The sequence below is a fragment of the Ovis aries genome, chromosome 1 (assembly GCF_016772045.2).
Source record: "Ovis aries strain OAR_USU_Benz2616 breed Rambouillet chromosome 1, ARS-UI_Ramb_v3.0, whole genome shotgun sequence".
Taxonomy (NCBI): domain Eukaryota; kingdom Metazoa; phylum Chordata; class Mammalia; order Artiodactyla; family Bovidae; genus Ovis; species Ovis aries.
In genome coordinates, this window is record NC_056054.1 from 55475811 (window position 1) to 55485744 (window position 9934).

Here is a 9934-nt window from a genome sequence, read left to right on the forward strand (position 1 = left end):
ACTGTGAGGAACATTTTTTGGTCTCAGTTCAGTTCAGTCACTCAGTGGTGTCTGACTCTTTGTGACCCCATGAATCGCAGCACGCCAGACCTCCCTGTCCGTCACCAACTCCTGGAGTCCACCCAAACCCACGTCCGTTGAGTCGGTAATGCCACCCAGCTATCTCATCCTCTGTCGTCCCCTTCTCCTCTTGCCCCCAATCCCTCCCAGCATCAGAGTCTTTTCCAATGAATCAACTCTTCGCATGAGGTGGCCAAAGTACTGGAGTTTCACCTTTAGTATCAGTCCTTCCAATGAACACCCAGGGCTGATCTCCTTTAGAATGGACTGGTTGGATCTCCTTGCAGTCCAAGGGACTCTCAAGAGTCTTCTCCAACACCACAGTTCAAAAGCATTAGTTCTTCTGTTAAACTAATGATCTTAAATAGTCAGAGTAGAGATGCTACAACTTCTGAAACTAGTTACCTGGATATTTGTGACTTTCTAATCTATACTGAGTCTATCAAATGTCCATCTTGTATCAAATATAATTTTTAATGTTTTAGTACACATTTCCACAAAGCACTTTTAACAACTTAATTTTCTAATTATAATACTCAAGTTACTTTAAAAAACTTTTTTAAATTGCGTTTCAAAAACTAGAAACAGAAACACTTCACTAGCTTTTGTGCTACAAAGAGGGTGCAAAAAGCATCTAGTAGTTTTCAACCTTGGCTGGAAGGGAGGAGATCCGAGTTCCTTCCCAGTCTGGTTGTTCGATTGTTTTGTGGCCTTCAGAAAACTCACTAAATCGTTCCATTATTCTGTTTAACATTTGCAAATGTCTCTGCTTTATATGTGTTTTTCTGTTCTATGGTTTATAAAGATTTATAGATTAGCACCCACACTTTAGGAACTGACATTTTTAAGCCAGGCGTTAGCCAAAAAAATAGAAGTATGTGCATTATTCTGGTTGTATTGTAACTGACTTCTACATTATCTTATTAATGTATTTTCCTTTGTTTGAACCTTTTCCATGTTACAAGAATATGAAACTGACCTCACCTTTTAAAAATGGCAATACTTCTAAAATAGAAACCATGCTACAATCATCATCTAATTTAATATTGTTATACTTTTTAGCCATGCTTTTAACATGTTGTAGCATTGATTTATCTGTAGTTGATTGCTCTTTTTCATTAAATTGTCCAAAATAATATCCTGACAGGTTGCAGAGTCCATCAGGATGTGCAAGTAATTTAAATTATTTCTTAAGGTATGTAATACTTTGTGCTTTACATTTCTTTTACCTTTGTGTTCTTTAATCACCAGTTTATTATACTTTCTTAAAATTCTCCATTTCCCTCAATTTTTTACCAAAATTAAGTATTATAATTACATACTATCAGCATATTTCAGCTTCTTGTTCTTCACTGTCATCTATTAGTTTTAACATGTATATTGAGGATACAAGCTACTGATTCAAATCTCCAGGGGACATCATTATTAAAGTCCTACCACTTTTAGAATTATCTTTTTATTCTTGCTCATTCCTTCCTGTTTTGTCAGAAATCTTTAATCTCAGACAAGGTTTAGTTTTCTTATTGTAATTTATTTTATTAATATCCTTCTGTGAGAAGGGATTGGCTTAAAAATTAAAAACCTGTCTGGAAGTCTAAATAAGATACATTAGCTTATAGTCATTTGTGATTGATCTCATTAAAAAAATTGTTAAAGATAGGCATCATACCGTTCATTTTCCCCTTATCTCTATCTGCAATCACAAATAAATATAAATGTACTATCTCTAGTCAACCAATTGTGAAAATAATTGTGCTTACCCAGAAATAATTAGACAGATTTAAACGGAACATACTCAAAATTATGGTAGCATAAAGGCATCATTGACACATAACTTGTATATTAACAGGATTTCCCTGGTGGCTCAGACGGTAAAGCGTCTTGCTTACAATGCGGAAGACCTGGGTTCGATCCCTGGGTCAGGAAGATCCTCTGGAGAAGGAAAAGGCAACCCACTCCAGTACTCTTGCCTGGAAAATCCCATGGACAGAGGAGCATGGTGGGCTACAGTCCACGGGGTCGCAAAGAGTCGGACATGACTAAATAACTTCACTTTCACTTTCACTTTGTATATTAACATTATTAAACAAGGGCTAAGATAGCAGAGTTTATTTCTCATTTATGTCTTAAAAATTATTCACAAACAATTTATCTTCCCAAATTCTGAAATGTTATTGATGTTTTTCAAATTTTGTACCAAGTATTAATATTTTATTATTTAATATTTATTTATACCAAGTATTAATATTTTTTCAATGAAAAATTTTAAATGTATGAGTAAAATAGACTCCTTTGTCATATGAAAGTATATAAATGCCATTTATTTTTATTCAGTGACTTACAAGAAAGTTATGGGAACCTAGAATGATGATCAGTTAGTGATAATTTCAGAAACATTTCTTTCCATGAATGGACTTCCACAAAGAGAAAACATACTCAAAATGATGTCTTTTGGAAGTTGAAACTTGCTTGTAAAGTGTAAACAAGATTATTTATCATGTGAAGAGTAATGATGTGAAAAAAATTCTCACATTATTTTATTTTTGTGATGACTATGACTGCTGAGTCCAGAACACTGAATGATCAAGAGGTTTTATTTTTGTTTTTCATTAATGGGTATCCAAGTATTTATAGGTAACTTTTATAATATAAACACAGGTTTAAAATTAAAAGAATTCTAAACTATAATTGTAATAACATTTTTAGGTGTGAAATTATCTCACTGAAAAAGAAGTTTCAGTTAAATTATTATGTACATAATTGATCCTTTAATCATAAGGTTGATATCTTACTTCAAAGCGCTTTTTCACTTTGCCTCCTTAAATCAGAAAATAAAAATAAGCTTTCTGTGTAAGCAGGTAATTTAACGTAGGCACTTCCTAAATGTCCGTCATTGCCTTCGTATTTGTGAGAACTGAAGAGTTTTATTTATACTTGCAAGAAAGTACTTTTAAAAACAGTGCCTATTACTGTCTTCTTTTTGAAGCCTGAAATTAACATTATGTATTGTTTATACTTTCAGTGCTAAAATTAAGGTTGATGTATACAATTTTTTAAGTGATGTGTCTTGTTTACAATGTCTTGTGGTCCATTACTATAGCATTTGAGAGGAACCACATAATTATGGTCTTATAGGTTGTCCTGTAAATATACTAATTTTGTTCCATTTCTCTACTATCCTTGTCAACAGAATGGCTAAATCTCATTTTTCTCATTTTTAATTTTTTTTCTTTTAAGGAACTTATAAGGCTGTCAACAAAAATGGATTAATTTTGTGCTTCTGTCACCATAAATTGTTCGATAATAACAGAATCATCCTTGAATTGTACCTCATACTTTCACTGTGCAAAAAGTTTACTGAAAGATAATATTCCAACATACTCTATTCTTATCAGATACTTTAAATGTAAATATCCTGGTTCATGTTAGATGCCACGGAGCACTGAAGAAATATGTATATGGTCAAATAACTTTTCCAGATGCAACTTTTAATGTATATTTTGTAAGACTGAACCTATTAATCTGTACTTAGAGTACCAAAAGTCTCTAACACTGAGTCATCTCCAAATATCATTACCCAATAGAAGAAATAGTCTGTATAGTGTGTCTGGTAATTAACTGCTGCTGCTGCTGCTGCTGCTGCTAAGTTTCATCAGTCGTGTCCGACTCTGTGCGACCCCATAGACGGCAGCCCACCAGGCTCCGCTGTCCCTGGGATTCTCCAGGCAAGAACACTGGAGTGGGTTGCCATTTCCTTCTCCAATGCATGAAAGTGAAAAGTGAAAGTGAAGTCGCTCAGTCGTGTCTGACTCTTAACGACCCCATGGACTGTAGCTTACCAGGCTCCTCTGTCTGTGGGATTCTCCAGGCAAGAGTACTGGAGTGGGTTGCCATTGCCTTCTCCACTGCTAATTAACTAAGCCACTAGAAACAACAGAATATAATCTGTGAACTGTCCTGCTTTATCTGGAGAATTGTGCCCCTGATCCTATTTGTCACTGCTAAGACCACATTCTCATTGGCTTCCAATGACAACATATAACCAGGAGTTGTCAAACTTCTTTATCTTCCAAAGCCAAAGGTGTTCCTTTAGCTGCCTGTTCTGATCAGTTCAGTTCAGTTCAGTTGCTCAATCATGCCCAGCTCTTTGTGATCCCATGGGCTGCAGCATGCCAGGCTTCCCTGTCCATCACCAACTCCCAGAGTGTGCTCAAACTCATGTCCATTGAGCCAGTGATGCGATCCAACCTGGCCTGATAATTCTATTTGAACAGGAAACTCAGTCCTGGCCATGCCTTCCTGCTCCTTCATGTGCCTTCCAATCAGTGGAAGTGGTCTATTTATCCTTCCAGTTCTCAGTGAGAAATTGTTTTTTGATGAGTACTTTTTTCTTTTATGATTAAAGGAAGTATTCAATTAGGTGATTGGAATCAAAAGAACATTCTGATGAGCAATATCCAAGATAAAGCATTACTCCAGTCAGGCTCACTCTGTATTTCCCTTGATAGATTTGTAGAAAGGTTTGATCTTTCATGAGAATTGGTTAGCAAATAAAGATGATTTTATTTTTTTTTTCATTTAAAGAAAGAACAAATAATTTAAGTTTTAGTGTATTTCTCAGTGTTGTTTTCAAGTTTAGCATCAGATATCCTCTATAAATTCATTCCTTTTCCAGCTAACATGACTGAGTGTCTGCTGCTGCTGCTGCTAAGTTGCTTCATTCGTGTCCAACTCTGTGCAACCCCATAGACGGCAGCCCACCAGGCTCTGCCGTCCCTGGGATTCTCCAGGCAAGAACACTGGAGTGGGTTGCCATTTCCTTCTCCAATGCATGAAAGTGAAAAGTGAAAGTGAAGTCGCTCAGTTGTGTCTGACTCTTAGTGACCCCATGGACTGCAGCCTACCATGCTCCTCTGTCCATGGATTTTGCAGGCAAGAATACTTGAGTGGGGGACTGAGTGTCTACTGAATTGCAAATTCTGTGTGATAGTCTGTAGAGTCAAGATTATAGTGTAAAAATCAGAAATACCCCAAGATGATCTGTGGGGCTCATTCTGGGTTTCCTAACCTGGGTCTGGAGATGCTCTTCTGCTTTCTTTATTAGGAGAATCTGTGCCAGACTTGGCTTCCCATGGGGTCCCAAGGTGACCAGGTAGTTTCTCAGACATCTCTCTTATCAACATCTCATATCAAAAGTCAGACTTCTAGGCACCCAAATTGACCAATAAATCTTTTCTATGCAACTGACAAGATTGATCTCCTATTGATCCCATCCAAAGGAAAAGCAAAGCCCTCTCCACTAGAAGGTATATCAGTACTTAATGTACAGCATAAAAGCTTTGACCAGTTAACTCTCCCATGGGGATGGTGGGAAGATTGCAGGACTTGAACTTTCTTTTCTGTTTCTGACCTTGGGCTTGTAAATTTCCCTGGATAGCTGCTTTGCTGCACAACTTGTTATGTTTGAAGTCTAGTGAAGGGGACTTGGCCTTCTGTTCTACCTTTTTATAAGGCAAGCCTAAGAAAATGGCTTTTTCGGAGGGTAGCAGATTCCTAGGAACCAAGAAATCTGGCTTTAAGGACAAGCTGCCTAACACCAAGGACTATATGACCTTCAGGAGATTAGACCTCCTCCTGTGAGTGGCTGGGACAGAAGAGAAAACTGCCTCCTAATGGAAAAAGAAGAAATCCGAATCCAAACTATCTTGATAGGCAACCCAGCATGAATCTTTGGACAGTCCTATTCCTATACCATATAACTTTATATATATCATATAACATGTTCCTGACTTCATTAAAGGTGGAGTTAAGCAAGGATAAATCAAAAAATAAATTCATACTAAGAAATAATAGTCAATAAAGGTATAAGAACATAGACTGTTATACGGGTGTGGCAGGGATTGCTGGTGGTTTTCTCAACAATTATCTTTTTCTGTCTTTCCTGATAATGCTCCCAGTGTTTGAAGCTGTGAATTTGGCCTCTTCTTTTCTAGTCTACTTTGCAGCTAGGAGTGCTGAAACTGAGTACTGGCCACTGAGGTATAAGCACAAGCTTTGGATTTCACTTCTAGAAACCTTCTCTAAATAGGCTAATTTTTCTCACTTCTTCTTCCTTTCTGATGCTTTTGACACAGTGGTAAAAAATCACAACTCTAGCCATTATCTTATACCAGGAGAAAGAGCTGAGGCCTCTCTTGGTGCAGTGATAAAGTAGTTCGATCCCTGAGGATAGTGGATACAGTGCTGCCTCTTAGAACTGGCAGAATTAGCTGCCCTTGTCTTCCTTAATGTAAAGAAAATAACCTGCTATCTTGCTTGATCCATTGTTATATTGGAATTTACTCTCAAGCCTAGGTAAACCTAATCCCAGCTGATGTTTTCTGAACTAGCAATGATTTAGATTTGAGAGAGCTGGATATGAGGACAAAGATGTGATAGACATACCAGGACAAAGGCGTGACTACCATGGCAGTCTGCAACTATACTTTGTACCAACGTAATGCCAGGCCTCCACCTAATTTGCTCTTGACTCCCATAAGGTAATGATCAGAGACTGTCAGTGAAGGAAACTGAGGCTTAGGCAGAAAATAAGCTGGATTTAGAAAAGGCAGAGGAATGAGATAAAGTTGCTAACATCTGTTGGGTCATAGTAAAAGCAAGAAAGTTCCAGAAAAAACATCTACTTCTGTTTTATTGATTACACCAAAGTGAAACACAACAAACTATGTGGCTCACAACAAACTGTGGGAAATTCTTCAAGAGATGGGAATAGCAGACCACTTTACCTGCCTCCTGAGAAACCTGTGTGCAGATCAAGAAGCAACAGTTAGAACTAGACATGGAATAATGGACTGGTTCCAAATTGGCAAAGGAGTACGTCAAGGCTGTATATTGTCACCCTGCTTGTTTACCTTATATGCAGCGGACATCATGTGAAATGCCAGGCTGAATGTAGCGCAAGCTGGAATCAAGAGTGCTAGGAGAAATGTCACTAACCTCAAATAGGCAGATGACACCACCACTGTGGCAGAAAGCAAAGAGGAACTAAAGAGCTTCTGATGAAAGTGAAAGAGAGTGAAAAAGCTGGCTTAAAATTCAAAGTTCGAAAAACTAAGATCATGGTATCCGATCCCATCCCTTCATGGCAATTAGATGGGGAAACAATGGAAACAGTGACAGACTTTATTTTCTGGGCTCTAAAATCACTGCAGATGGTGACTGCAGCCATGAAACAAAAGACACTTGGTCCTTGGTAGAAAACTATGACCAAACTAGATAGCATATTAAAAAGTAGAGACATTACCTTGCCAACAAAGTTCTGTCTAGTCAAAGCTATGGTTTTTCCAGTAGTCATGTATGGATGTGAGAGTTGGACCATAAAGAAAATTGACTCTTGAGAGTCCCTTGGACTGCAAGGAGATCAAACCAGTCAATCCTAAAGGAAATCAATCCTGAATATTCATTGGAAGGACTGATGCTGAAGCTGAAACTTCAATATTTTGGCCACGTGATGTGAAGAACTGACTCATTAGAAAAGACCTTGATGTTGGGAAAGACTGAAGGCAGGAGAAAGGGACAACACAGGATGAGATGGTTGGATGGCATCACCAACTCGATGGACATGAGTGTGAGCAAACTCTGGTAGTTGGTGATGGACAGGGAAGCCTGGCATGCTGCAGTCCATGGGGTCACAAAAAATCAGACAAAACTGAGTGACTGTACTGAACTAAAGAACATTATGATAAGTCATGGCTGCCACATGGACCTGAACTTCAGTTTAGGGAATTATACATACACATACATACACATAAAAATATATGCATATGTGTATTTATACATATGGATGTGAGAGTTGGACCATAAAGAAAACTGACTCTTGAGAGTCATAAATATAAGTCATGTGTATAAATATATATGTATTTAGTGTATATTCATCTGTATATAAATTTCCACATAGACACAAATATAGTAACTACTTAAAATATGACTGCTTTTTATACATCAGTACAACAAAAATATCCAAAATTAGAATCTTTATTTTCAGATTCCTTTTTTTTTACACTTATTTATTGAGTCCAGGGATTAAAAAAAAATTAGGACAAAATAAATGGTTTTTCAATATTTATTGTGAAATAATATATTTAATGTTAAATCTCTCTTTATCCCTATTCTTTGAGCATTAATAGCTTATAATAATAGATCCTTAAGTTGTAAATTCAGTGTGTCTGCCCTCTGATGGCCTCTTGATGATGTGATCACTAATCTAGAGCCAGACATCTTGGAATGTGAAGTCAAGTGGGCCTTAGAAAGCATCACTATGAACAAAGCTACTGGAGGTGATGGAATTCCAGTTGAGCTGTTTCAAATCCTGAAAGATGATGCTGTGAAAGTGCTGCACTCAATATGCCAGCAAATTTGGAAAACTCAGCAGGGGCCACAGGACTGGAAAAGGTCAGTTTTCATTCCAATTCCAAAGAAAGGAAATGCCAAAGAATGCTCAAACTACCGCACAATTGCACTCATCTCACATGCTAGTAAAGTAATGCTCAAAATTCTCCAAGCCAGGCTTCAGCAATACGTGAGCCATGAACTTCCAGATGTTCAAGCTGGTTTTAGAAAAGGCAGAGGAATGAGAGATCAAATTGCCAACATCCGCTGGATCATGGAAAAAGCAAGAGAGTTCCAGAAAACATCTATTTCTGCTTTATTGACTATGCCCAAGCCTTTGACTGTGTGGATCACAATAAACTGTGGAAAATTCTGAAAGAGATGGGAATACCAGACCACCTAACCTGCCTCTTGAGAAATCTGTATGCCGGACAGGAAGCAACAGTTAGAACTGGACATGGAACAACAGACTGGTTCCACATAGGAAAAGGGGTACGTCAAGGCTATATATTGTCACCCTGCTTATTTAACTTATATGCAGAGTACATCGTGAGAAACTCTGGACTGGAAGAAACACAAGCTGGAATCAAGATTGCCAGGAGAAATGTCAATAACCTCAGATATGCAGATGACACCACTCTTATGGCAGAAAGTGAAGAGGAGCTAAAAAGCCTCTTGATGAAAGTGAAAGAGGACAGTGAAAAAGTTGGCTTAAAGCTCAACATTCAGAAAACGAAGATCATGGCATCTGGTCCCATCACTTCATGGCAAATAGATGGGGAAACAGTGGAAACAGTGTCAGACTTTATTTTTCTGGGCTCCAAAATCACTGCAGATGGTGACTGCAGCGATGAAATTAAAAGACGCTTACTACTTCGAAGAAAAGTTATGACCAACCTAGATAGTATATTCAAAAGCAGAGACATTACTTTGCCGACTAAGGTCCAGCTAGTCAAGGCTATGGTTTTTCCTGTGGTCATGTATGGATGTGAGAGTTGGGCTGTGAAGAAGGCTGAGCGCCAAAGAATTGATGCTTTTGAACTGTGGTGTTGGAGAAGACTCTTGAGAGTTCCTTGGACTGCAAGGAGATCCAACCAGTCCATTCTGAAGGAGATCAACCCTGGGATTTCTTTGGAAGGAATGATGCTAAAGCTGAAACTCCAGTACTTTGGCCACCTCATGTGAAGGGTTGACTCATTGGAAAAGACTCTGATGCTGGGAGGGACTGGGGGCAGGAGGAGAAGGGGCGACAGAGGATGAGATGGATGGATGGCATCATGGACTGGATGGACGTGAGTCTGAGTGAACTCTCGGAGTTGGTGATGGAGAGGGAGGCCTGGCGTGCTGCGATTCATGGGGTCACAAAGAATTGGACATGACTGAGCGACTGAACTGAACTAAGTTGTAAATTAAATTAAAGAGATCATCCCTGATTAAAATATGAATGTGACATGAAAGCACCTCAGTGTGTGTGGCAAACTCAAAT